Consider the following 23,277-nt stretch of genomic DNA (forward strand, 5'->3'; position numbering starts at 1 on the left):
CCTTGCTCACGGTTGTGCCAAGCCCGGATTTGTCGCGTAGCCGAGCTCCCGTTCTGGAGGAAAAGGAGGGGGGTGCCACCTGCAAAGACACTCCGACGCTCTAGTCAGCTAGTGTGCAGGCGGGAGAATATGATATGGAAAGGTGACTGTTCGGTGTCGGTTTCCGGACAGGTCGGGTAGTTATGAGATGGGGGGGGGTGCCTTGCTCACGGTTGTGCCAAGCCCGGATTTGCCGCGTAGCCGAGCTCCCGTTCTGGAGGAAAAGGAGGGGGGTGCCACCTGCAAAGACACTCCGACGCTCTAGTCAGCTAGTGTGCAGGCGGGAGAATATGATATGGAAAGGTGACGTACCTCGGGGGAAGAGCCAATCTTCCCTTTATATACATGTCAGTCGTGGGCCCCTCATGAGGACAGGCCCATATTCTCAAGGACGCTGCCCTGTAGACGTGCGTGAGCCGCACAGAACACGTGTCCGGGTCGTTTGAAGGGCGCGGAACCGGGTCGGGTGGTGCTCGGGCCGGGTCGACCCGTTGGTTCCTTGGGCCAGGCCGCAACAGTGCCCCCACGCGCCAATGGTAGTCGTGGGAGCTATCAATGGCGTGTTGTCTCGCCTCTCATTTGGGCTCGTCTGGTCGGCTGTTCGTGACAAGGATATGCCCCCAACGCGCGTGTCCTTTGGTTGTACAAGCAACCGTTTCGTCGCATCGTTTCCAACGGCGAGCATTAAATGCTCATAATGGGGTGGAAAACCCTTGCTGAAAAGACCATTCTGCCCCCAGACGTTTCGCGCTTCCTGGGGAGGTAGTTTTTAAACAGGCCAGTTTTGGCACTCTTTCCTTTCTTTCATCTCTTCCTTTTTCTTGCTCCCAAACCTCAACATCTCTTTGTAGTGCCCCTGCGCGTCTCTCCCTTTGCATCTTCCATTACCAACTGCTCCGTCCCTCTTCCGCTAATTCAGGTAATTTTCGAACTATTCTCCCTTTTATGCATTGTTCTTGCATGTTTGCTGTTTGTTTTTCGTTGTTGTTGTGTAGCCTTTTAATGGCGGTTAGATATGTCAGGGGGAAAGTACCATTCCAGGGTAGGTTTTTCTTGGTCTTTTCGTGTTTTAATCCTGTTTGGGCCTTAGTCGGGAAGTCGTGGGGGTAGTGTTTGTATTCGGCCTGAGCAACCGATCTCTTAGACTGACTGGATGGTCCCCCCATGTAGGTATGGCTCGCACGGTTTCCCGGGCTTCCCCTAATCCCGCGGCGTACGATCCCTATGCTTGGGTCGTTTCCGACGTGAAGGATTCGCCTAACCAAATGGGCGAGGAGGAGCTCACCGAGTTCCGACAAGCCGAGTACTTGTGTGGAGGGACTGATGAGGAAGCCAATTACGACGTTTTTGTCCCGGCTCCTCACGAACGATTGTATGAGATCAACCTCCAACACCCGCGAGTTGCCGACTGGATCTGGTTCTACAAGTCCATGTTCACCCAAGTCGGAGTTCGTATTCCATTTTCGGCCTTCCAAATGGCTCTTTTAAGTCGAATTTCCGTGGCGCCATCGCAGTTGCATCCGAATAGTTGGGCCTCGATCCGCTGTTTCGAGATGGTTTGTGAATATCTCGAGCTGCCGGTGTCCGTAGACGTTTTTCTTTTCTTTTTCAACCTTACAAACCCTTCAAAAGAGGGAAAACACAAAAAGGGGTTCATGTCCTTCCGGTCTGCCCAGGGTCGGAGGATTTTTGGTTTGTTCGAGGACTCCTACCATGGGTTTAAGGACAAATATTTCAAGGTCCGCCCTGTCAAAGGTCGTCATCCCTTTTGGTTATCGTTGGAGGGGGTACGGCTCATCCCGACCTATTGGAGTTTCGGGGCGGGGTCCAATACCTTCATCAAGGTAACCCGTAACGGCATGTCGGCGGTGGATAGAAAGATTGCCGACGTGTTGTTGGCGGTCTTCGGGAGGAATCATGTGAACCCTCACCTTCTCATGGGTGATCGGGAGGCCGGTCGTAATTATATTTGTGAGAAGCCTCTGCTCATTTCGTCTTATATTTTCCTGCTTTTATTAATATTTGTTGTGACTAACCGACTTCACCTTCTCTCTCCCTCTCTTTTTTGCAGTGGGAATGTCTGCCGAGGTAACGGGTCTCCCTGACTTGTTCCAAACCTTCCTAGGTGGTAGTCACGAAGAGGAAGGTAACGAGAAGTCCGCCGCTGGGGAGCCTGCTGCTCCTCCGGAGGACAAAGCTTCTCCCGAGCAGACGGCATCGGTCCCCGAGGCCGGCACCTCGGCTCAAGGCGCCGCGACCGAAGGTGACCAGGCGGTTCATGCTTCTCCATTTCGCGAGGTTATCGGCACTGGGGGTTCCACACCTAACCCGGATGCTGATGAAGAGGTGGAAGAGGTTCCCAACTTGAAGAGGAAGAGGAAGGCTTCGTCTAGTCCCGAGGGGGTCCTTACCGTCATGGAGAGGAACTTTGACGCCGGGAACTTTATAGACTCCCAGCTAATTCCCGGTACTGAAGAGTACTTTCATGAGTCATCTCTTGCCGGGCAGGCGAGGTGGATGTATCGTACCCTCCTGCGTGGCGCTGTGATAGCCCGAAAGGCCGAGTTCGAGCTGTCTGGGATGGAGTCCCTCCGCAGGAGGTTGGAGTCTGCCGGGAAGGCCAATAATGGGCTAAAAAGTGAAGTTGAGACCCTTCGTGAACAATTGACCCAATCTCAGGAAAAGCTTGATGCTGCCGAGAAGAAGGCTACTGCCGCTGAACAGAAGGCTACTACTGCCGAACAGAAGGCTACTACTGCCGAACAGAAGGCCACTACTGCCGAGAAAAAATTGGAGGAGTCGGACGCAACGGTTACACGTCTGGTCGAGCGTGAAATGGCCTTGGAGAGTCAGGTCGGCGCGGCGCAGAAGCGCGTGGCCGAAGTCGAGAAAGAGAAGCTGGCCGTGGAGGCCAAACTGGCAACATGGAAGGCAAAGTATAAAGACGTCGTCAAACAAGGGAAGGGTGCGATTTTGGCGACCGAGGAGGCCCTCAAAGCTCAAGTTAAAATTGTTGCCCCCGAGTTCGACACGTCGGCAATTAGTGTTTTCAAGGTCATTAAGGACGGCAAGATTGTTGACGTCCCCAAGAAATGAACTTTATGATTAAAACTTTGTAGTGTGGCCGTTTTGTTTTGGCTTGTGAACAATTTGACTTCTTAGTCGTTTGTCCGCTTTAATTTAATTAACTTTTTCTTATTCGACTGGTCGTGTTATCGTCTCTATTAACCGTTATTGGTTTATAGCCGTCGCTTATATTAGCAGGTCGTGGCCTTTGCGTGGCCGTTTTTTACCGCGATAGTAGACGGGCTCCCGGGGTGATCAGTCCCGGGGTCGCGCATCGTTGTCGGGTTGTGATGGGGTGATTTGCCTGGGAAAAAGGAAAGGGAACAATACACGAGAGAAAATTTGCACAAGTATATCTTATTTGGTAATCGCATAAAGGATTCATAGGTTATATTGGAAATTTCAGATCCACAATCTAACCACTTAGCTTAGTTGGTCGGCGCGTCGCTGCATATGTTAGGAGTAGAACCTTCTCAAGTTGTTCGCGTTCCATGTCCTTGGGATTTCCCTACCATCGAGCCTTTCCAACTTGAACGCGCCCCTACCCACCTCTTTTTTGATTCTATAGGGGCCTTCCCAGTTTGCCGCCAGCTTGCCCTCTCCAGGGGTCGGTGGGCCGATGTCGTTTCGCCTCAGGACGAGGTCGTTTGGTCCGAACTCCCTTTTGAGCACTTTGGTGTTGTAGCGTAGGGCCATTCTTTGTTTCAGTGCGGTTTCTGTCAAATAGGCCATTTCTCTGACTTCATCTATCAAGTCCTTTTCCACGGCTTCCTCTACTCCCTTCAAAAGTAGCCGGGGGCTCGGCTCCCCGATCTCTACGGGTATTACCGCATCCAACCCGTATGTTAGCCGGAAGGGGGTCTCTTTAGTGGAAGATTGTTCGGTTGTTCGGTAAGACCAAAGTACCGAGGCTAGCTCGTCGGCCCACGCCCCCTTTTTGTTTTCCAAACGCTTTTTCAGCCCTAAAAGGATGATCTTGTTCGCGGACTCCACCTGCCCATTTGTCTGGGGGTGTTCCACGGAGGAGAATCTCTGTCTTATACCCAGGCCGGCGAGAAATTCCGTGAACTTTTTGTTGGTAAATTGCGTGCCATTGTCCGAGATGACGGCTTCCGGGACCCCGAATCGCGTTATTACCTGCCTCCACAAGAACTTCCTGCAATTGGATGAGGATATGCTAGCTAGCGGTTCAGCTTCTATCCATTTGGTGTAGTAATCAATGGCAACTATGAGGTACTTGACCTGCCCGGGACCAACAGGGAAGGGTCCCAAGAGGTCGATTCCCCATTGAGAGAATGGCCGGGAGGACGTTAACAAGCTTAACTCGGAGGCCGGTGCCCTGTGAAAATTGGCATTTTCTTGGCACTTGACGCATTTTTTGACGAACTCTTTGGAGTCTGCCATCATTGACGGCCAATAATATCCGGCTCGAACTAATTTTCTTGCCAGGGCCTTGCCTCCTATGTGGTGTCCGCAGCAGCCTTCATGGACTTCCCTGAGGACGTAGTCCGTTTGGTCGGGGTGTAAGCACTTTAATAGGGGTTGGTTGAGCCCTTTCCTAAACAGCTGTCCCTGGATGACGGCGTATTTGGCTGCTTCCCTTCTCAGTTTCGCCGCGTCCTTCTCGTCGTCAGGGAGTTTGCCGTTTTCCAGGAAACTAGTGATGGGGTCTAGCCACGAAGGGCTCTGTCTTGTCACGTGCAGGGTGACTGCCGGCTCTCTCGCCATACCCTGGATAAGAGATCGGTTACCTTCTCCCGGTTTGGTGCTGGCCAACTTTGATAGGAGGTCTGCCCGTGTGTTCCTTTCTCTAGGCACGTGGTGGATCGTGACCTCCTCAAACTTTTGGCTTAAGCTTTTGACCTTCTCCAAGTATTTTTGTAATAGCGGGTCTTTGGCTTGGTAGCTCCCGTTTACCTGGGAGGTGATGACCTGAGAATCGCTGCATATTTCTAGCCTTGTTGCCCCGACTTCTGCTGCTAGAGTTAAACCCCCTACAAGAGCTTTGTATTCTGCCTGGTTGTTCGAAACGGGGAATTCGAACCTGATCGACTGTTCGTATACGACTCCAACCGGGCTTTCCAGGATGATCCCGGCGCCTCCAAACGTCTGGTTGGAGGCACCGTCCACATGGAGCTTCCACCGTGTGCTCGCTTCTTCGGTTGGGTCCCCAGTTACCTCCACCAGAAAATCTGCCATCGCCTGCGCCTTGATGGCTTGCCGGGGTTCGTACCGTATGTCGTATTGGGAGAGTTCAATGGACCAAGTCATCATTCTCCCCGCTAAGTCGGGTTTTTGAAGCACTTGTCGGATCCCTTGGTCCGTTCTCACGACAACCTGGTGACTTTGGAAGTATTGCTTCAACCTTCGTGAGGAGGTCAAGAGCGCCAAAGCTAGCTTTTCTAGCTTGATGTACCTTAATTCTGCCCCTTGCAGGGCTCTGCTTATGAAATAGACCGGCTGTTGGGCCCTCCCTTCTTCCCGCACCAGAACTGCGGCCAGGGCTTCTCCTGTTATGGCGAGGTACAGGTATAGCGGCTCTCCGTCCTTTGGCTTCCCCAACACAGGTGGTGCCGCCAGGATTTCCTTGAAGTGTTGAAAAGCTTCCTCACATGCAGGTGTCCACTCGAACGCCATCCCCTTTTTCATGAGGTTAAAGAATGGCAAGGCTTTTGCTGCCGACGCTCCGAGAAACCGGGATAACGAGGTCAGCCGTCCCGCCAATCTTTGGACGTCCTTAATGCAACCTGGGCTCTTCATCTGGAGTACCGCCTGGCATTTCTCCGGGTTGGCCTCTACCCCTCTCTGAGTTATCATAAATCCTAAGAACTTGCCAGCTTCCATGGCGAAGGCACATTTGAGGGGGTTCAATCTCATGCCGTTTTGCCGGAGAGATGCGAATACGTTCTCCAGATCCTCCAGGAGGTCGTCTGATCGCGTTGTTTTCGCGAGGACATCGTCGACGTAGACTTCCACCGTTCTGCCTATAAGATCCCGGAATATCTTGCTCATCAGCCTTTGGTATGTCGCTCCTGCGTTTTTTAGGCCGAACGGCATCACCTTGTAGCAGAAGGTTCCCCCTGGCGTTATAAACGCCGTTTTATCCTCGTCTGGTCGGTGCATCGGTATCTGGTTATACCCGGAGTATGCGTCCATGAAGCTCAGGTAACGGTAGCCCGCCGCAGCGTCGACCAGCGCGTCTATGTTGGGGAAGGGGAAACAATCCTTTGGACATGCCTTGTTAAGGTCAGAGTAGTCCACACACATTCTCCATTTGCCGTTGTGCTTTTTCACTAGGACCACATTTGAGAGCCACGTCGAGTACTCAACTTCTCGTATGAAACCTGCTTCTAGGAGGCTGGCCGTTTGCTTGGCCACTTCCTCCGCCCTTTCCGTCGACATCTTTCTTCTGCGTTGCGTCACCGGGCGTGCTCCCGGCCTGACGGTCAGATGATGTGACATGATTTCCGGGTCTATACCCGGCATGTCGGCAGGTGTCCAAGCAAACAAATCCCTATTGGCCCTTATCATCTCGATCAAGGGCTCCTTTAACTCTTGTGGGAGGTTCTTGTTAATGAACGTAAATTTCTCCTCCGTGTCGCCGATTATGAATTTCTCCAGGTCCCCTTCTGGTTCCGGTCTAGGTTTGTCGTCTACCCTGGCGTCCAGGTCAGCCAAGAACACACCAGACGCCTCCTTTGATTTCTTTCTCAGGGAGAGGCTGGCATTGTCGCAGGCGACCGCCGTCTCGAGATCCCCTCTTATGGACCCTATTGATCCTTCATTAGTAACGAACTTCATGATCAGCAGCTTCGTGCTGATTACCGCTTCAACATCGTTTATCGTTTTCCTTCCCAAGATGATGTTATAGGCGGTGGAATCTCGGAGGATCACGAACTCGGCCATTGTCGATCTTCGACCTTGGTTCTGTCCTACCGAGATCGGTAGGGATATTACTCCGTCAGGTTTAATGAAGTTGTCGCCTAATCCAATGACCCCGTGTTGATGGGTCGTCAGATCGGCGTCCCTAAGCCCCAGTGCGTCGAATACGTTGCGGAACATGATGTTTGAATCAACCCCTGTGTCGACAAGGATGCGTTTAACGAGGCCGGTTCCCACTCTGGCCGTGATGACCATGGGGGGGCTTTCCGGGGCATTGTCGAACCATTTGTCTTCCGGGCCGAAAGAAATGGACGGAAACTTCTTAGGGTTTCGCGCCAACGAGGAGGAAACCGCTAAGACCTTAGCATCTTTCTTGTACGCTGATCGGGACTTTGGCGCGGTGTTTTTGGCTGTCACCACGTTTATCACAGTGAGGCCGTGGTCTCTATCTTCTGGCTCTTGTCGCCGCTTCGCCGAACGGGTTTTGGCTTCTTCGTCTTGGTCGCGATAGCGTCTCCTCGGCTCTCTGATAAGATGGGAGAATTCTGCTAGCTTGCCTTCCCTTATCGCTTGCTCCAGTGCATCTTTCAGGTCAAAGCAGTCCTGCGTTTGGTGGCCGTAGCCCTTGTGATAGTCGCAATAGAGGTTCTTGTTTCCTCCCGTCCGGTCCTTAAGTGGTCGGGGTTTCGATAGGATCCCCTTCTCAGCTATTTGCTGATAAACCTCCATGATGGGAAGAGTGAGTGGTGTGTAGTTGGCGAATTTCCCGACCCAGGGGAACGACCTGGGAGCCTTGTTTGGCGCCTCCTCCATGTTTTGTTCTTTCGGTCTTTCTCCGTTACCAGGTTGCCGAGATTGGGAGTAGCCGGACTGCCGTTTATTGGCAGCCACGACTGATGTCCGCGAAACCGCGGATGGATCCCTGAGGTAAGCCGTTGAACCACCTGATCGCGGGTCCCGCGAGGGTTACCGGGAAAGCTCGGCATCTCACCTCGTCCCCTACTCCCTCTAGATTCATCCTTGCTTCAAAGGCAGTGAGGTGTTCTAGGGGGTCTTGAGTCCCATCGTACCTCATGTCCGTCGACTTGTCGAAGTGCTTCGGCAGCCGGACCTCGAGGATGGAATGGTGGAACGGGGTGGTGCCCATTATTACGGGTTGTCGTGTCCTGTTGGACCTCCTGTCTTCGCGACCTCGCGATGTGCGGCGCGTCTCCTTGCCTCGGGAGTAAATTATCGTGTCATTCCGTCTCCTCGGGATTGGGGATTCTTCCCGGGTGCTCTCCGCTTTCGTTCGGGATGCGGAGGCATGTCGCGGACGGCTTCGGTAAGAGTCTCGTTCCTGGCTTTCGGAGGATGGGGCGTAGCTAGGATCGGTAGCTCGTTCGCCACGCTCCTGGTTGGCCAATTGCCGCTCCAAGTTTTGGACCCTGTGACGTAGCTCTTGCATTATTATGGCGCTGTCGCCGCCCGTTCCTCCGAACGGTCGGGTCCTCGCGTGTTCGGTGTGCTGTTGGGGGGACCTTCGTCGCCGTCTTAGGGAGGCGACAGAGGCCGCCCCTTCTGCTCCGACTCCCCGGCCTTGGTCTCCGGGACCCAGCACAACATCCATTGAGGCTTCCCCACAGACGGCGCCAATGTTCGGTGTCGGTTTCCGGACAGGTCGGGTAGTTATGAGATGGGGGGGTGCCTTGCTCACGGTTGTGCCAAGCCCGGATTTGCCGCGTAGCCGAGCTCCCGTTCTGGAGGAAAAGGAGGGGGGTGCCACCTGCAAAGACACTCCGACGCTCTAGTCAGCTAGTGTGCAGGCGGGAGAATATGATATGGAAAGGTGACGTACCTCAGGGGAAGAGCCAATCTTCCCTTTATATACATGTCAGTCGTGGGCCCCTCATGAGGACAGGCCCATATTCTCAAGGACGCTGCCCTGTAGACGTGCGTGAGCCGCACAGAACACGTGTCCGGGTCGTTTGAAGGGCGCGAAACCGGGTCGGGTGGTGCTCGGGCCGGGTCGACCCGTTGGTTCCTTGGGCCAGGCCGCAACAGAACCAATATATATAGTTATCATCTTTGACAATTTTTAAAGTAATTTATTCTATCTTAAGTTGAAATAAATAAAAAAGTTTCTAACTTCATGTCATGCCAATGAAGAAAGCTATCTCAATCTTTTCCTTTTTCTCTTCCCTTAGGACCACTTTTTCTTTATATTCAGGCACAACAAACTTCAAATCAATCTCCATAAGATAGTAGAATATCTAATACTTTTTAAGGTTTTTTTTTTAATTGCAGTTACATCAGATAAGATTGCATTAAAAACTGGAATTTAGTATTGTGTTTGGTACTAAAATTTTAATTTTTTCAATACTTTTAAAGAGTGAAGATACTGCATTTAGTTATTTAAAATAGGATAAGATAAGATACTAACAATAAAAACAGAGAATTGAGACACAAAAATTAATATTTTTTTATTTTGTTTGATAATAAACAAAATATAAAAAAAACTAAATTATAAAAGTCCAATTTATCATATTTTTTCATACAAAAATTTTAGAAAAAAAAGTATAATTATAAAAAATTGATAAAAATAATGAAAAAAAATAAAAAAAATAAATTGTATCTCATACAATTTTATATCTCTATGTCTTGTATTCTATGTTTGTAAACAAATTTAGTTAAGAAACTAAAATTTCTAAAAAAAAACTAAAACTTTAATAATATTTTTTTAAATAATTAAATGTATTTTAATAAATATTTTTATTTTATTTTCATATTTATTTTAAATCAAACAAAATACTAAAATATCACTCAATTCGATATATTTTATACTAACATAATACAGAATCTTCTTCTTAACTACAACCTAAAATTTGTCATTAACAAAGAGACAAACACCACCGTTTTTGAAACCTGAAGAGGAGGAAACTAAGATCATATGTATATGGCCCTACAATTTTGTCTTTCATGGCATTTAAGGAGCATTAAGATCTTACTACCTACACCAAATATTTGGGGTATTCACCAAGCCATCTATGATAAGATTCTATGTTATCTTAATTTTCACATTCATAGGACCATGTTTGGTTGAACCTTGCACCTACCATATATATTACACCTCATTAGGTCTACCTATTTCATACAATGCAACCAAACATATGACGTAGAAAAATTTTACACTCTTCCACTCAGAACATGTAGCTCTAAGATTTGATTTCATAAGAAAGCAAGAATTTCCCATGTTAGCAAAAATAACAAACAAAAATCAACCCTACATTAAAAGGTGCATTGAAAGAAAACGATACAAAGTATATTTGCCCATATCAAATTCTTAAATAAATTACTAATAGTTCAAGCAAAGAAGAAACTTGAAGCCAAATTTAGTGTTTACGAACACAAATGGTTGTTTGCTAATTGCTAATAACCATCAAGTATTAGCCCTATAAAATGCAATGGTATATATATTGGAAGATGTTTCCATAAAGACACGCATAACGTCTTTTTGTAAAGATATTTATGTGTCGCATTATTATTGAACGTATTCTGATTATTTTTGAATTTCTTAATAAAATAAAATAAAATCGATTTTTTATAACAATAACAATAAATTTAATTATTATCAGATCTAATTGAATCGACTAATTTACATAACTCATTAGATCATAATTTTTTTTTTTTAGAAACAAAAATTAGAAATATATTTATCTTTTTATCAAAAAATTTAAATATGATTCAGTTTAGATTATATAAATCGATCGGATCAAATCGGATCTAATAATTATAATGCACATAATTAAATTTATTATTGTTACTATAATAAATTAATTTTGTTATAATTTATTAAAAAATAAATTATTAACTGATTTAATAAAAATATTTAATAATATTATGACACATATATCTTAAAAAAAGACATTTTTAGTATTTTGAGGAGGGTGGCCTCCATATGTCTTTAGTGGCTTCCACTCATTTTATCCAAGATTAGCTCAAAAAACATTAATTCTTTAAGGCTTGGCTTGCACACGCCAATGGTGTGTTTCACCAAATGAAGAATGCTTTTTTGATCTCATCTCCCCAATAGAATCTAAGTCAGATATACATATAATTTCCACTAAATTTTGTTCCCGGCCCCTTAAAAAACGTCCTTTCAAAAAAAAAAAAAAATACGTGCAATATAAACTACTATGAAAAAAAATTACAATATAAGAAAATATACATAAATGTGTATTCCACGTCAAAAAATGAAGAATTATTATTTTTTAAAAATTATTTTGAATATTATTTATTATTTTAAATGTAATTATTTTATTCTATCATTCACTTTCTATTGACTTTTATTTTGGTCGTTTCCTACTGACAAAGTATATAATATTTTTAAGTTTTAATTATTAGTTCAAGAAATTATAACCCAGATTATTATTATTTTAATTGCAATAATTATTTTAACTGTATTTATTATAATGAAATGACTTAAAATAATTTAGCCTAAAAATATTAAAAGAAAAAAGTATGAGTGGGATAATTGAATTCAGGTAATTGTGTTTAAAATTATATAACTCTCTATTACTTTACTAAATTAACATAGTTGACTAAAAAGAATATTTTTTTAAACCGTAGGAGGAGGTGGACCACTTTAGAGTAGAATTTATTTTCCCGATTCTATTTCATGAAATGAATCAAGACAGAGATGAAGCCATTAGAGGACATAAAGTAGTAAGATTATCCAAGCCATCCTTACTGTTGTTGAGTCCATATTGTCAAATAAATTCATATGATATTGACAGTGATTAATCTAAGTGTTATGTATTCTTGGAATAGTTTGAACATTTCTTGTAAAAATTTGTGAATATAATCCACTTTTATTGTAATTTTTTTCCATAATTAAACTGTCTCTGCTGTATTCAAAAGCTCTAAATTACAGGTTTTAAAAAATAAAGGAAAACAACACCAAATCTACTAATACGTCCAATTACTCTAATAATACACCCAGATATAACTGCTATATATCCAAAATGAGTCCTCGCATATTTCAATTGAAAAACCAACAAAGATGTATGGGAATTCAGAAATTTGAATTTTTAACCTCTTTTATGATTTGATTGTATATGTATACTAAATCTAAAACAAACAAATATAAACAAAACACTAATTTTTAACATAAACAGCAGCATCTGAAAAATATAAAAAAATTGAATTTTACACCCAAATATTTTCACTATACACCCAAAATTCTATCCCCTGCTGCTGGATCCCTAAAATCCTAAACTCCTACACCCTAAACCTTAAACCCTAAAACCCTAAACCATAAACCCCTAAACCCTAAAACACTACACCATAAACCCTAAACCCTAAACCCTAAAACCCTAAATCCTAAATCCTAAACCCTAAACCCCTAAACCCCTACACCCTAAACCCTACACCATAAACCTCTAACCACTAAACGTTAAAACCCTAAATCCTAAACCCTAAATTTTAAACCATAAAAACTAAACAAAACACTAATTTCAAACATAAACAGCAACATCTGAAAAATATAAAAGTAAAATGTCAAATACAAGAAAATTCAGAAATACACCCAAAAAATAGAGCGTTACACCAATATCCTATAACTATACACCCAAAAAATTATCCACTGCTGCTGGTTCCCTGAACTGATAATTCATAACATGTCCGTGATATTGGCTGGAATTTGGTTGCACCAGTGATGCAGCATCAAAAAGGTTTAACTAGAAATAATAAACTCACATATTAGCAAAACTATTAACAAGAAAATTAAACTCAATCACCACCTATTTAAAGATCATCACTTTTACCTCGCTTAGAGCTTTCGTTTTCTTCTTCTTTGAGGGATTTGAAATATGTTTGTCTAACTTTGAACCTAGCCTATTTTTTGGATGTCCTCTTGTTCGAACCCTTGGACGGCTTTGAAGCTCGTTAATGGATTCCAAGTTGGCATCTTCGTGAAATAACAAACATGTCCCCTTCCTTTTGCCTTTCAGTTCTTCCATTTCAACCATGACCTTATCATAGGCACGGAACAGAATGGCAGTCATCTTCTTGAATTTTGATGCAAATTCGCATATATTTTGTGAACGAAACACCAATTCATCAAACCTCTTGCTTCTTGGCTCCAACAGTAGCTCGTTGTGGCTGCTCTTGATGTGTGTGTGTCGCCTCTTTACTTTCTTGCTCCATCATTCCAATATATATCTCGGTTACACTTGGGTTACTAGTTCAAAGCTTAACACGCTTAAGGCGTGACGGTACAATATCCCTCTTAACTCGAACAATAAGCATTGGCATTTCACTTGGGCTGCTACTGAGTCGTAAGTAACCGCAAACTTGTTGAATATTGAGCTAGAAACTTGTTCTCCCACTTCGTATACTGAATAGCCTAGAGCGGAGTTCGTTAATCTTGTGATGTAATTCGCCTTCCTTCTGAATTGTGCTTGGACTTACGTAAACTTTTGGTGAGTGTACACATGTTGAAACTGAGCTTCTATGAAGGATTTTGTTGCACACGGTATGACGGTACGAAAATCTGTAGCATCAGATTCTCTCTCTCTCTTTCTCCATGCTTCCGAGGCAATTATCGTATTATTTGACAAATTGGATAAGTGAGTTGTTCTGGGTAATGAACTTGTTAAAAAATGAATGTATGCTCTCGCTCCTTTGTGTGCTTCTCATCCCGGCCTAGAAGTGGTGATCTAGATAAATTGGAACCCATATATGACGGTCTTCATAAAGATCTACAAAATACACCCAAATCAGACTATATTACACCTAGAAACATGTAATTTACACCTCTGTTGCAGATTTTAAACAACATTACTTGAAAGCCACTTGTTGTCCATAAGACCATACTTCAGCAGAAAATCATTCCAATTCCTATCAAATAATTCTTTGGTATGAGAGTTCCAGACAACATGGTTCATTTCTTGTTCGATTTCTATGTGTCCCTTGTAGCCGTTTAATTTGCTTGGAATCTTCTTCGTGATGTGCCAAATACATGAACGGTGAATTTTTGTAGGCATACAAGCCTCTATAGCCCTTTTCATTGACGCGCATTGATCGGTGAGAATTCCTTTCGGAGCATTTCCTCTCATGCAACGAAGCCAACATTGAAATAACCATTTGAATGATTCAATATCTTCATTTTTCATCAAAGCGCATCCAAGAAGTGTTGACTGACCATGGTGATTCACCTCGACAAAAGAACCACAAACCAAATTATACCTGAAACAAATTACGAGAAAACAAAATTAAAATCATTACATACACCCAAATAATGATTTTATACATCCAAAAACATCCAATATACACCTCTGCAGTCGATTCATAAAATAACACACAAAACATAATTAAAATCATTAAATACACCCAAATAATGATTTTATACACTCAAAAACATTCAATATACACCTCTGCAGCAGATTCATAAAACAACATTAATTTAGCATCATAAACAAGAACATCATATTACCTGTTTGTATTGTAGGTGGTGTCGAATAAAATAACATCTCCGAAATACTCAAAGGCAGCTCTGCTCCTTGTGTCGGCCCAAAAAGAAAGCTTAATCAACTGATCGTCCTCGAGTTCGAGCTCGAAAAAGAAATTCTAATTCTTCTCTTTCATTCTTAATAAGTATTTCCCGAATTCTTTTGCATCTTCTTGTTCCAAAACATTCCGTACTTGAGTTTTGCTTGGTCTGATACCGGCTTTCTTGTTATTTTCTATTATATGACGGATGGACATGCTTACTTTCCTGTGCTATTTGAGCATCTCTACTTGAGTTAGATGGCAAGGATGTGAATGATGCAACACGATCTTCGAAATGATCCAAGCACCAACATCTTTCAATGTGTGTATATAAATTCTTGCAGGACAATTTAAATCAGCTGTGGGATTTGTCTTCTCATTCGGAGATATTTTAGATTTCCATTTTCCCTCTCTGCTACATGTAATCAATTGATTCTTAATTTCATTTCTCTTCTTATTTTTGCTCCGAACTCTTCTAGAAAAACCTGCAGCCTTCGCATAGTCATTGTAAAATTTTGCAGCATTTTCAAGAGTGTTAAAAGTCATTCCAACCTTGGGAACAAACTGGTCATCAACAATACAAAGGGGCTGCAAAATACACCCAAAAATACACCATGTTAAAAACAAGGATATACTATAGCGTTTCTGCACGTCATAGAAAATAACAATTCAACTAAATACACCCAAATATTCCTGATCTACACCCGAATGACAACAACTCAACTAAAATAATAAGAAAAGTCATCAACTATAAATACACCCAAACTTTCCTAAAATACACCCAAATAGTTCTGAGCTACACCCGAACGTCTGGTATAAAATGCACAAAATTAATCAAAACTAGTACATTAGATTCAATTCACAGTCAATGTTTATGCATTAATTTCACAGTCAATGTTCACGCATTATTCAGCTAGACAATCATAAACGACTAACTGCATTAAATTCAGATTCAATAATTAACTGAAACTAAATCACACCTCAAGAACTTCATTCGATTCAAATTCAAAATCAACTTCGCTCTGGTTCAGCTAACAATCTGAAGTTGAATAATCCATTATCTTCAAAATGATTTCAAAGCTTGATTTAAGAAACCATGAAAATCGAGAAAAATGAAGCAAAAAAAACAGAGAGAGAAACGCACGTAAATGACGAACGAGAAACCAGTGAGAAATGCACGTAAAAAACAAATGAAAAGGCAAAGAGAAATGCATGAACGAGATCGAGCAAAGAAGGCAAGAAATTCGAAAAAGAAAACGAAATCTTTTAAAAAAAGGAAGTTATATATTCGAGCGTTAATTGATTTAAAAGTCTGTTAAGGAGGCGCAAAAAATACACATGCCACAAGAGGCGTGTTTGAAGGTAAAAGACTTGTAACATTTGTAAGTGTTAATCGCTTGTATACTTAGATTATTCCTTTTTGAAAAGAAAAAAATTTACCAAATCAAGTCTAAGTATTTTTAAAATCCCTCCTATCTTTTAAAAATTATAAACACAAGTACATGATCTTTTTTATTTACTAAATGCCAAATAAAGAATTTCAACAAATTTTATCAAACCAAACCAAATTTAAACCAAAAGCCAATCAAAATATTTTTTTTTAATTTGGATTAGATTAGATTTTATTTTATACAAACTAACATGATATATTTGATCAATTTTAAATTTACTTTTCAAAACTAATCTAATCCAATCTAAAATGTACAATATATTAAGATATTATTATTTTATAATTAAATTTAAAATTTGAATTAAAATATGTGATAAGTTTGGAAAACTCTAAATTAATATTTGTGATGACTAAACATTATTAATTATATTAATTACAAAATTATTAATTTGATTTTTATTTAACACATGTTAATTAATAATTTTGTGATGCAGTTTATTATTGGGCCGAAAACAAAATTCTGGTGCAAGCCCAATTACATTCAGCTTTGGTTTAATGCAAAAACATATGATGAGTGTAGCTGAATTGTTGTGATACTTATTGGGCCAGAATGAATTTCATTGCTCCAAAGCCCGACTATGTTCTATGTTTAGTAATCCAATGCTTGATCCAAAAATTCATCAGGAAAGCAAATGTTATCATTTGCTCATGGCTGAAATCATTTTTATTAATTGGGCCAGTTTTATCCATTATTGATACAAGCCCAAAAATTGTCCTCATGCATGGTCCGAAACCATGAAGCAAAGAAAACAAAGCTTCAAATGCTTCCAACGGATTCCATCTCACTCTTTGGATGGATTTCAAATTCAATTTGCTAGCATTGGAAACATGAGAGAGAATTTGACTTTGATTTGATAGAAATCATTATGCTTCACGCTACTCCACCTAAGGGAAGTAAAAGCAACCTCTTCTCAATTAATTTTGTTTATTTCATTAAATTGCTTTTCTTCCAAGATTGTTTCTTCTCTCTCATCTCTTTCTTCTCTTCGGTCATTAACCAGAAAACAATGGATGCCATGGAAGCTACACCTACTCACCGAAAAAAAGATGGAGCACGTCTCAAGACCATCATGATGATGGCAAAAAAAAAACATAACAAAATAAAAGTATGTTGTGGCTGAGATTTTCACCAAAAATGGTAAGATTTGGTGAGGTAATCTCGAGCTCTTCATACCCAAAAAGAAAGAAGGAGATTCGGCCAGCAAGTAGGAGATCTTTGGAGGCATGGCTTGTCTCTGATTCTGCTCAACCACCACAGGAAGTAGCTAGAGTGGCGAAGTGATGGAAGAGGCAGAGATTGGAGCAGATGAAGCCATCATCATCATGAAGCATCAAGGGCCAGAAATTCATCTTGGAGAGCAAGCCAAGGATGGAGCGCTCGGAATGATGAAGAGTGATGACCAAAGAAGAACTAGAGGTATTTGCATGTTGGGTTTTGCATGAGTTACCTCTTCTCTCTCTGTGGCCGAACCGGTTCTGTTTTGAAGGAAAAGAAGTTAAGCTTGGTTTTGTTTCAACTGTGAAGGCTTCTCTTCTCTATAAAAGGGGTGAACAGTCACGGTTTGATTAAAGGGAGAAAGTTTGAGAGTTCAAGGCACAGAAGTCTCATAGCTACCTAAGCTTACAGATTTTCTTCTCCTTCAATGTATTCTGTTTTGTAATTTTTCTGTTTAATTTTGTCATGTCTTGAGTCTCATGGGAAAAAGGAAAACAGTGAGGTTTGTATGAAAAAGCCATAGAGCGAAAAAAGGCAGAGAGTGCAAAATTAAAAGAAAAAGCCATAGATGTCTAAGAGTTCCTTTGTACGTCTATGTTGTGTTTCATGATTCTGTGGGAATTCTCTTGTAAGTTGGGTTAGCACTTTACAGTTTGTAATCAGGATGATTATAGTGAAATTCCATCATAGTTGTGATGGAGATTGAATGTAGGCTGCATTGCAAATAGCAGCTGAACCAGGATATATCTGGGTGTAATTTTCTTTCCCTACTACTCCATTTCTGTTTCTACTGCTCAGGAGATAAAACCAAAAATATCTCGTGCCAAGTGACGAGACAAAAATAAAAAGTCTCGTGGCTAGGGACGAGACAAAAATAGAAAAGTCTCCTCAAAGACCAGAAAGTGTAATCAAGCAAAAAGGGGGCTAACATTCAACCCCCCCTTCTCTTAGCCACTGAAACCATCAATTGGTATCAGAGCTTGGTCTCAAAGAGATCAAGCTTTGCAGCTTGGAGAAAAGATCCTCATGGCAGAAAGCAGTGGCTCAAACATGGTGTCCTATAACCTTACAGAAGGACAGTCAAGCAACAAATTGCCTCTTTTTAATGGGAAAAACTACACCTATTGGAAGGAGAGAATTAAGATCTTTGTGCAAGCAGTGGACTACAGACTATGGAAGATCATCCTGAAGGGTCCTCAATTTCCTACCAACACAAGTGCTAAAGGAGTAGTCACTCTTAAGCCTGAAGCAAGCTGGACCGAAGAAGATAGAAAGAAAATAGAGCTAAATACCAAGGCTGTTAATCTACTCAACTGTGCTATCAGCTTTGAGGAGTACCGACGGGTATCACGATGCACAACGGCAAAGGAAATCTGGGATAAATTACAAATCACTCATGAAGGAACCACCATTGTAAAGAAGACTCGGATAGACATGTTAAACAGGGAGTATGAAATGTTTACAATGAAGGAAGGAAAATCCATTGATGAACTGTTCGAACGGTTCAACACCATCACTGTTGGCTTGGATGCTATGGGAATAACACATTTCGATTCTGTGCTTGTGAGAAGAGTGCTGAGATGTCTCACTAAAGAGTGGGAAACAAAAGCTTTAATTATTTCTGAGAGCAGTAACCTTAATTCCATGACACTTGATGATTTGAGAGGAAACCTTCTTGCTTTTGAAAACACTTATTTAAAAAGAGAGTCAAAAAAGAAAGGAATTACTTTTTTTCTGTAACTAACCCCCTGGATGATGAATCCAGTGATAACTCCTCTGAAAACGAATTTGTGTTGTTTGCCAAAAAATTCAGGAAAATGGTGAAGTTCAAAGGCAAAGGTAGCAGCTCAAGAAAAATGAAGAAAGACCTTAGCAAAGTAACTTGTTACAACTGCAAGGAAATGGGACACTTCAAATCTGATTGTCCCAAGTTAAGGAAAGAGGAGAAGCAAAAAGGGGAAAAGAAGAAGAAGGGTCTGATGGCATCATGGGAAGACTTGGAAAATGACTCAGAAAGTGATGAAGAATCTGAGACCAAGTCACAGCCTTGTCTCATGGCAAATCATGTAGATCAGGTATTTTTTCAAAACCCTGACACTGAAGACCTTCATCTTATGATAGATCACCTTTCTGAAAAAATAAGATGTTTTCTGACTGATAATCAAGATCTTGAACAACAAATTTTCATTCTTAAAGCTGAAAATAATTTTCTCAAAGATAAGCTAAGGGAGGCCGAAACTGCTTGTGATCTTGTGGAAGAAAATAAGCAGTTGAAAGCTCAACTTAGAAGTTGTGAAAGTGATCACTCGGTAGTTGCATATGTAAACTGTTTTAAGGAAAATGAAGAGTTGCTGAAAAAGGTTAAAAGTCTTGAAAATGACTTAGCCAAATTTACTCAAAGTTCTGAAAATCTAAATCAAATTTTGGCTAGTCAAAAACCACTCTTTGATAAAGCTGGTTTGGGGTTTTATAAATCTGATAGGAAACCTTCTTTTAAAGATAAAGCTTCTTCATCCAATGACACAAGGTTTCAAGATCCCACCTACTTTAACTAACAGCAACTCCAAGGTTTTGTAGGTTATGCAACCGAAGCGGTCATTTTCCTGTTCAGTGTTTCTTTGGTGAAAGGATGATTGGTGATAAAGTTTACAAAGTTGTTTTTTATTACAATGATTTGGGACATAGGAGATGGTTTAACGTGAAAGGATCCAAGAAAATTTGGATACCTAAGGTCACTTGAGCTTATTTTGTAGGTATGTCTAGCATCCAAGAGGAAGGAAAATATGTGGTACATGGACAGCGGATGCTCTAGGCATATGACCGGAAAGACAACCTTCTTCATAAAGCTTGATGAATATGATGGAGGACTTGTCACTTTCAGTGATGATGGAAAAAGAAAGATAGTGGCCGTTGGAAAAGTTGGTAAAAACTTTTCATCTTGTATAAATGATGTTCTTCTTGTCAATGGTTTGAAACATAATTTACTTAGTGTAAGTCAATTGTGTGATTTAGGATTTGAAGTAATTTTTAGAAAATTTGTGTGCTTGGTTGTTTGTGAAAAAACTGGGGATATTCTTTTTGAAGCTAAGAGATGCAACAATGTGTATGGATTAACTCTTGAGGACTTGAAAGAACAAAATGTAACATGTTTTACATCTCTTGAATCTGAAAAATGGCTATGGCATAGAAAGTTGGGTCATGCTAGTATGTACCAAATTTCTAAGCTAGTGAAGAAAAATCTGGTTAGAGGAATTCCTAAAATTAAATTTGATAAGGATCTTACTTGTGATGCTTGTCAATTCGGCAAACAAGTCAAATCCTCTTTTAAACCAAAAGATGGAATCTCAACCAAAAGGCCATTAGAGATGTTACACATTGATCTTTTTGGTCCAACTAGAACACAAAGTCTAGGAGGTAAATACTATGGTTTGGTAGTGGTAGATGATTACTCTAGATTTGGTTGGGTACTTTTTCTTGCTCATAAAAATGATGCTTTCCATGCTTTCTCAACCCTTTGTAAGAAAATTCAAAATGAAAAAGATTTAAAAGTAGCTCATTTGAGAAGTGATCACGGAAAAGAATTTGAAAACCAAGACTTTGAAAAATTCTGTGATGACTTTGGAATTTCTCATAATTTTTCATGCCCTAGAACACCTCAACAAAATGGGGTTGTTGAAAGAAGGAATAGAAGCCTTCAAGAAATGACTAGGGCTATGTTATGTGAGAATGAGGTTCCAAAATTTCTATGGGCTGAAGCTGTAAATACAGCATGTTATATTTTGAATAGGACAATAATTAGAAAAGGGTTGAAAAGAACTCCTTAAGAGCTATGGAAAGGAACCCCTCCAAATCTTAAGTACTTTCATATTTTTGGATGCAAATGTTTTGTGCTTAACAACAAAGAAAATCTTGGTAAGTTTGATCCAAAATCTTATGAAGGAATGTTTGTTGGATACTCCACCACTAGCAAGGCCTATAGGATTTACCTTAAAGAACATAGAACCATAGAGGAATCCATACATGTTACTTTTTGTGATTCTAACTTAATTCCCAGTACTGTGATAGATAGTGATTCAGATTGTGAAGGAGCTGGAACAAGCAAAGAAAATCCCAAGTCTGCCCAAATTGAAAAATCTGCCAGTCCAGAATTGTCTCGTCAGATTGGAGGAGACATTTTCATTTTGTCTCCTGAGCCAGCACGAGAAACTGAAACAGTGAGACCAACAGAAACTCATCAAAGCTCAACACCACAAAGGAAGCCTAGAGAATGGAAGTCTATGAGGGGTTATCCTCATGACTTCATCATTGGTGATCCCTCCCAAGGAGTGACAACAAGATCCTCAACCAAAAGACAATCCGAACTAAACAACTTTGCATTTTTGTCACAAATGGAGCCCAATAATGTGAAAGAAGCTCTTGAAGACCCATCATGGGTCAAGGCCATGGAAGAGGAGCTTGCTCAATTCGACAAGAATGAGGTTTGGACATTAGTACCTCATCCGGATGGTAAGAAAGTTACGAGTACTAAGTGGGTGTTTAAAAATAAACTTGGTGACGATAGACAAGTTGTTCGTAACAAGGCTAGATTAGTGGCCCAAGGTTACGATCAAGAAGAGGGAATAGATTTTGATGAGTCTTTTGCTCCGGTAGCTAGAATGGAAGCAATTAGATTGCTTCTTGCCTATGCTACCCATAAGGGTTTCAAAATGTTTCAAATGGATGTTAAGTGTGCTTTCCTTAATGGCTTTATTGATAGAGAAGTGTATATGGCACAACCCCCCGGTTTTGAACAGAAAGATTTTCCAAATCATGTTTTTAAACTAACTAAGGCTCTTTATGGTCTTAGACAAGCTCCAAGAGCTTGGTATGAAAGGCTTAGTGCCTTCCTATTGGAAAATCAATTTCAAAGGGGTACCACGGACACAATTTTATTCATTAAAGCATCTAATGATGATATACTTCTAGTTCAAGTTTATGTGGATGATATTGTGTTTGGATCGGCCAATGAGTCCTTGTGTGAAGAGTTTGGAAAACTCATGACTAGTGAGTTTGAAATGAGTTTAATGGGAGAGCTAACCTTCTTTCTTGGCCTCCAAATTAAACAAACTCCTAGTGTTACTTTTATTCACCAAGGAAAGTATGCAAAAGAACTTATCAAAAAGTTTGTCCTAGAAAATTCTAAACCAATGGGAACACCAATGCATCCAAACAATAAACTTGAAAAAGATGATGATGGCAAAGATGTGGATGAAACACGGTATAGGGGAATGATTGGTTCATTAATGTATCTTACCTCCTCTAGACCAGATATTGTTCAAAGTGTGGGTGTATGTTCAAGATTTCAATCTCACCCAAAAGAATCTCATCTTTCGGCTGTTAAGCGCATCATTAGATACATTAAGGGAACATGTGATTATGGCTTGTGGTATCCAAAATCTGATGATTTTTGTGCAGTAAAATTTTGTGATGCAGATTATGCGGGAGATAGAGTGGATAGAAGAAGCACCTCCGGCATGTGTTGCTTCCTTGGAAGCTCACTCAACATGTGGTCAAGCAAGAAACAAGCCACAGTTGCTCTATCCACAGCTGAAGCTGAATATATATCCGCATCTGCTTGTTGTTCACAATTGATTTGGTTAAAAATGCAGTTGGAAGATTACAAATTAAAGATCAATAGTATACCATTATTTTGTGATAACATGAGTGCAATAAATATTTCAAAAAATCCTGTTTTGCACACAAGAACAAAGCACATTGAGATCAAATATCACTTTATTAGAGAACATGTGCAAAAGGGTACTATTGATATTCAATTTCTAAAATCTGAAGATCAACTTGCTGACATTTTTACAAAACCCCTCTGTGAAGACAGATTCTGTTCACTAAGAAAAAGCTTGGGAATGTTTGATTTAAGTTCTATTGAAATTTTGTGAAATTCTAACTCTGCTCAGTTTTGTCTCGTAGGAATGGACGAGATAAAAATCCAAGCGTGTTGGAGAAGCTGTAATTAAGGGGGAGGCTGCGAAGAATTTATCTCTCATGGGCCCCACAAAATCTCTTTGACCCCACCTTGACCCTTTTGATTGGTTCCTCA

This window comes from Arachis hypogaea, chromosome 12 (genome assembly GCF_003086295.3).
Source record: "Arachis hypogaea cultivar Tifrunner chromosome 12, arahy.Tifrunner.gnm2.J5K5, whole genome shotgun sequence".
Lineage (NCBI taxonomy): Eukaryota > Viridiplantae > Streptophyta > Magnoliopsida > Fabales > Fabaceae > Arachis > Arachis hypogaea.